This window comes from Mirounga leonina, unplaced genomic scaffold, assembly GCF_011800145.1.
Source record: "Mirounga leonina isolate KUSES-001 unplaced genomic scaffold, KU_Mleo_1.0 Mir_418, whole genome shotgun sequence".
Classification (NCBI taxonomy): Eukaryota; Metazoa; Chordata; class Mammalia; order Carnivora; family Phocidae; genus Mirounga; species Mirounga leonina.
In genome coordinates, this window is record NW_023270739.1 from 9,042,485 (window position 1) to 9,048,901 (window position 6,417).

Genomic DNA, 6,417 nt, shown 5'->3' on the forward strand with positions numbered 1-6,417 from the left:
TGTCCGGGGCTCCTCTGGCTGCCGAGGGTCCACTTCTGTTTCTGAGCCTTCTCCTCCTCTCCCCACATGCGGCTGGGCAGCCCCTTGCTGCAGGCCTACAGCCGCACGTCCTGCCGCCAGCTCTTCATTCTCCCTCCACCTCCCCGGGAACTTGGTCCCTGCTCTCCCTCCCACTCAGAACATTCTTCCGCCAGAGGCCTGCTTACACTCTGTGCCAGACTTTGCTTTAACGTTCCCTCCACAGAGAGGCTTCCTCTGACCATCTTATCTGAAACAGGCACCCCCTCTACTTAAAATAATTAGCTTTGGAGCAGGGGTGGGGGCCAGACAAAAAGACAGCCATGCTGGGAGATGGGCACCTCGGGGTTCATTGCTCAGTTGTCTCTATCTTTTTATATGTTTGAAATTTCCCATAATAAAATTTTTTAAATAATAAACTATATAAGTTGTATTTTTTTTATCTTTAAGGAGGCTCCACACCAGTGTGGAGCCCAATGTGGGGCTTAAACTCACGACCCTGAGATCAAGACCTAAGCTGAGATCAAGAGTCAGATGCTTAACCCACTAAGCCACCCAGGTGCCCCAAATAATGAATTATAGAATCAACATTCCTGGGGAGCCTGAGTGGCTCAGTGGGTTAAGCGTCCAACTCTTGATTTCGGGTCAGGTCACAATCTCAGCAGGGTGAGATTGAGTCCTGCATCAGGCTCTGCGCTCAGTCTGCTCGTCCCTCTCCCTGTGCCCCTCCCCCCACTTGTGAACTCTCAAATAATTAAACTTTTAAAGAAAGAGAGAGAAATCAACATTCCTTCCGCCTGTCTCTATCCCGTCACCTGGTTTATCTTCCTTCCTAGTACTTAACTCCACCTGGCATCACACGGTGCACCATTGGGCCACCGTGGGCCCAGCCTCGGGAGGAGCATGGGGACAGAGGACTGCTGTATTCCAGTGCGGCTCGGGCAGAGGGCCTGAGGGGGGCGCTCAGCATGGACCAGAGTGCGGGGTGGGGGGGGGGGCGCTTGGTGGGCAAGCAGAGCCTGGGCCTTGTGCAGAGGATGGAGATGGAGAGCGCACACCACACCTGTGTCCCACCCGCCTCACCTGCCTCCTGACTGTTCAACGACACAGCGATTCATCTCCACTTCTGAGGTTTTACACGTATTCCCTCTGCCGGAAAGCTCTTCCCTGGCTCTCCTCCTCCTTCGGGTTTAAGCATGAGTGTGGGCTGTGCAGAGAGACTGACCCCGAGCAGCCCTCGGGAACAGACACTCGGGGATTATCCACACCAGCACCCCGTTTCCTGCAGAGCAAGTGGTAGGAGGCTTTGCTGCTTCCAGTTGTCCAGCCAGCCCTGCACGCGCACCTTCCCTCTGTGGCTTTGCAGGGTGTCCCTCTAGAGGCAGTGTGTATTTTCCCAGCACACTGACGGTGGACTTGACCACGAGACAAGCTTCGGCTGATGGGATGTGGGCAGAAGTGAGAGTGTCCCACTTCAGGGGCTGCAGAAGCACGACAGCTTTCTTTTCGCCCCCTGGCCCCTTGCCATCCCCATGGGACACACACGTCCCCAGAAGTCCAAGGATGAGTGGCCTATTGAGCAGCCCAGCCAGATCCACGGATCCCCAGCCGATCTGCAGACTTGTGAGGGAGAACGAATGATTGTTGTGGAAGCCCCTGCGTTTGGGCTTGTTAGGTGGCATAATGGTCACCACCGATGACTGGTCTGCAGAACTTAACATGCTCTCATTTATCTGCCTGTGTAGTCGCCATGGTCTGGGTGCATGCTAGCCCACAGGCTCCCTGAGGCCAGGGCCCTCCCCGTCTCCTGTAGTCAGTACCCAGTACGGGACAGGGTCTGACGGCTGGAGAATGTCGAATATGCACATCAAGCCAGGGAATGAATGGATACAGTGTCTTAAAGGGTCGGAAGCAGGGGAGTGGTGGGAGCAGACCAGTGGGGTCTGTGGCGGTGGGGGGGCATTTGCAGGAGATCCAGCGAGGAAGGTGGCGCCGTGGTCCAGAAGGAGACACAGGTGGCCAGGACTCTGGAAAGAACAGAGAAGCCGACAGATTTGGGATGAGTAACCCCCAAGCTGAGGCCGATTCAGCCCGTCCTGAAGGCCAGGCTCTCCCTGCACACCCCTTCGTTAAATCCTCAAACCACCATACGGGGTGGGTACTGTGATCATCCCCGTTTTCAAGAAGAAGAAACCGAGGCACAGAGAGGGTCATAACCTTCCCAGGTCACACAGCGAGTAAGCCGCGGCTGCCAAACGAGGCAGCCCAGCCCTGGGGTCCTCACGCTGACCCCCTCCCCACACCCTTGTGTTCCAGTCTCACATTTCAGAGCAACATCGGGGGGGTCCGGAGACACGGGTGGCATGAGGGGGGCAGAGAAATTCACCCCCAGCACGTGTGGGAGGAGGGGATGGCTCACCACCGGGAGATACCAGGGAAAGCGTTTTGCTTTTTGCCATTTAATTCAAGTGGTCATGCCTTGGATTGTGTATTGGGACCCCTTTCCCCTGGGGACTGGGGGGAGGCGGGATCTGTGAACACGGAGAGGAGAGCTCCACCAGACCATACACTTTCCCCGTTCCCTCTCCCTTGCTCGCCCCACCCCGGGGAAGACTAGGTGGATGGTTCCTCCCAGAGTTAATGACCCCTGTGTGGACCACCCACACCCTTCAGCCAGGGTTAGAGACAAAGCAGTGAGAGAATTCCTAGTGACAGAACCTCAGGCATTGGTGAGAGGCCTGCAGAGCAAACCCAGGAGGAGGGAGTCTCTGTACAGGCCCCCAAAACTCCTCTGGGTTGGGAACCCCCAAGCTGGTGGGCGGAGGTGTGGATGGGAACCCTCCCATCTGCCTGCTCTTTGCAGTTTACAAAGCACTTTCCCACACAGCGGTCTCGTAGGACAGGACGGAGGCTTGCTGACTTCCCAGCGCACCTGGAAGGACCAGAGCTGGGTGGGACCCCGGGCTAACGGCCACCCCCTCCTTGCTCTGCGCCCCCGGGTGATGCGGCCGTCTGTCCAGGCGTTGGAGGCGTGGACCGGGCTGACGTCACGAGGGTGTGGGATCGGCCCACGCAGGGGCCTGGGGACTCACCGGGTGGGAGGTCAGTGCCCCACGGAGTTGTCCCCATGGAGGGAGCCAGAATCCTTAGAACAAACCTCATGAGTGGAAAGACTCTTGGAAAGAATGTGGCTGACAGTGATGCTCAGCGAACTGAGGTGAAGAAGGGGAGGGCTGAGGTCATGCCGTGCCCCAGAGCTGCTCAGACTGGGACCGGAGGAGAAGTCAGTCTGGAAAATTCCATGGGCAGAGCCCAGAGAAGCCTCCAGCTCCTGACTTCTTCCTCCTCCCTCAGACCAGCAGCCACTCCCTCCTCGGACCCTCTTCTGCACACCCTGTAGGGCCCGGGGGTTCTGGGTGCTAGGGGTACAGCAACAGGAGTGAGGGACAAGGTCTCCCGCACGGCTGGTGGGAGAGGTAGAACGGGGGTCAGGAGGGAGGGCTTTCCTCTGGCCCCACGCGGGATTCCTGGCTTTCTCGGCGGGGAATCCAGGGGCTAGAATGTTCCAGCCACGAACTTGTTTCCATGGTCCCCCTCCTCTCCCACAACAGCCTGACTTTCTCCAGCCTGGACTCTCTTCCTTTTGCCCCAGATGTTGCTCCCTGTTAAACTCCGATCTGCCCACCGAAGGCGAACACACAGGCCTCGTCCATCAGGGACGCCTAGTTTATCCTTGGTTTTATTTGTTCCTGTGCAGAGCCTGCCACCACCCATACCACCCCCCCCAAAAAAAGTCACCGTGGAGGCATTTGCTGAGTGGTCACGGATGAATTCAATCATTCGGCAGATATCCCGGGGAACGGCTGCTGCCGGGCCACTGGGACATGAACACGAGCCAGACACCCCGTTACAGATCTGACGGTGGCCATACAAGGCGATGAAGAACCACCTGCTGTGTGGTCACTCCAATTTTCCAAGTAGCAGGGATCCTTACAAGTATCTGCCAAACTGGGGGCGCCTGGGTGGCGCAGTGGGTTGAGCGGCTGACTCTTGGTTTCGGCTCAGGTCATGCTCTCAGGGGCATGAGACCGAGCCCCGCAACGGGCTCCGGCTCAGCATGAGTCTTCTTCACATTCTCGCTCTCCCTCTCCCTCTTCCACCCCATCCCCACTCTCTCTCTCTCTCAAATAAATAAATAAATCTTAAAAAAAAAAAGTATCTGCCAAACTGGACTGGACCAAATGCCAAAAACACGTCCAACACACAGTCAAATGCATCAACATCAGTATTCCATTGTCCTCTGGTGGCCCAGAAGGTGCGCCAGGCCTGTGAGACACAGCAGGGTCTCAGCACTGGTCACTCTCTCTTCTTCCCATTTCTCAGCTGAGACGACCTAGGCCGAGGAAGGTCACGCAGCTGGGCACGGCCGGGATGAAAACTCAGATTGTGTGGGGTGAATGTCGATGTTCTTCCAGCGGCCTGGGCGCTCCCTGGCCTTGGCTTCTCAGCCTGCTGGAGAAGAGCCATGTGCAGCCAGACAGAAGGAGGCTAGCACAGAGACGTGCCAAGAGGTGGGGAGCACCACAGCCTTCTTGGGGCCCTCCTTGCTGACTCACCCTTACATCTCAGCAGCCAGGAGTGGGTGCCCTGGTCGGCCTAGCTGCAAGGGAGTCCGGGAGGTGGGTGTGTCCCCTGGCCTGCCCCCAGTGTCCCCGGGTCCTTGCAAAAGAAAGAAGAGGGATGGACGTGGGTGAGCAACTTTGCTGGGCTGGCCTCATTTTTTATGATGGGGATGAGGACCACTATTATGAGTATCATTATCAGTCTGGCCATTCTCTGCCTGTCACCAGCCCAGCCTCCAGCACCGACCCCAGGACACGGGACACACACGTGCACACAGACCCGCAGGGAGGGACCCCTGAGCCCCCGCCGCAGCCCCTCAAGGCACACGTCACAGAGGCTTCTTGCCAGGCTGGAGACCACAGGAGCCACGGGCCCAGCATTTGTCCCCACAGGGCTCCCAGCGTCCCCACAGGGCTCCCCGTGTCCCCACAGGGCTCCCGGTGTCCCCACAGGGCTCCTGGTGTCCCCACAGGGCTCACAGCCCCACCCTCCACTGGCGCGGCCCCAGCAGGGACAGCTATTTTGAGAGTAGCTGGCTGGCAGGTGTCACCTCGTGATGGAACAGTTCTCACTTGAGCCAGACAGACCCTGGCTGGTGGCCTCTGCTCTCTGCCTCCCCGCCTCCACCTGGCAGCTTCCCCTCCCAACCTCATGCCCCGCCTTCCCCTCTGCCACCCATTACCCCCTCCCCAACCTTTTCCTCCCCATCTCTTTCCCTCTCTCTCCCCCTCCCTCCCTCCCTCTCCTTCTCTTCCCTCTCTCCCCTTCTCTCTCTCCCTTTGTCTCCCTCTCCTCCATCTCCCTGTCTCCCTCTCTCTCCCTCTTTCCCTCTTTCTCCCTCTCCCTGCCCCGTTCCCCCCTGTCCCCTGCTTCTATGACATCCAGCCAGCATTCCCTGAGTCCCCAGCAATGAGCACAGCGCTGACACTGACTCACATTGGTCCTTCACTGCTGGCCTGGTAACAGCAGAGCGGGGATTCACGGCCCGGTGTTCTGGCTCCCGCACCACATGTCTGCGGCCTGGCGCTCTCCCGGAGGGCCTGCGCTGGGCTCGAGGGACGAGGGACATGAGCCCAAAGAGAGAGCAGTGGCCACTCTTGAGCTCACTGTCCAACGGGGGAGCAGCGAGGGCTCAGTTGCCTGGATGGGCACGGGCACCCCATCTGGCCTCACTGTGTTGGTGGCTGGGGAGCTCACTAACCAGGCTGGGGCGGGGCTGGAGGGACCTTGAAACGTCACCCAAGGGGTAGAGCTTGGACTTTGTGCTCAGGCAGTGGGGAGCCACGGGGGCTCCTGCACAGCTTGATCGGGTTTAGGTTGAATCGGATTGCCGAGGGACTGGACAGTAGTGGGGAGGCTGGAAGGACAGAGGGAGGACGCTTGCTGGTCAGGGTGCTGTTGTGATACGCTGGCCGGCCAACCAGAGGGGCCTCCAGACACGTGCAAGGGGCCCGGCGTGTGGCTTTGGGTCTGCTTTGGACAGTCCTGGCCATGCCCATGGGTCCCCCTCCCCACCTTCACACCACGCCCCATTCCCACCCCATGCCTTTGCACCCACCACTTCCCTGGCCTTGACACCCTTGCCACTCCTCTCCAGTGAGCGTTCCCAGACTTCCATTTCAGTTCAAGGGCACCTATTCCAGGGGGCCCTCCCTGATGAGCCTCTAAAGCCATAGTGGCCTCGGGAGCTATCTTACCCAGCCCCTGCCCTGCTCTCTTCCATCCCTCCTACACCTCTGCTTACACGGTCCCACTGCTGGAGAGCCCACCGCCTGA

At 58.8% G+C, this 6,417-nt stretch overlaps 1 long non-coding RNA gene across 1 annotated transcript in view; it reads right to left on the minus strand.

The window, feature by feature from the left end:
* The window catches only part of LOC117998749, a 9,970-nt gene extending 6,679 nt beyond the window's left edge, over positions 1-3,291 (minus strand). Inside the window, exons 1-2 of the long non-coding RNA XR_004676066.1 lie at positions 3,111-3,291; positions 1,102-2,045 (exon numbers count right to left, since the gene is read on the minus strand). This is a non-coding gene — a long non-coding RNA (uncharacterized LOC117998749). The remainder of the gene's footprint in view (positions 1-1,101; positions 2,046-3,110) is intronic.
* Between the last annotated feature and the right edge of the window lie 3,126 nt (positions 3,292-6,417).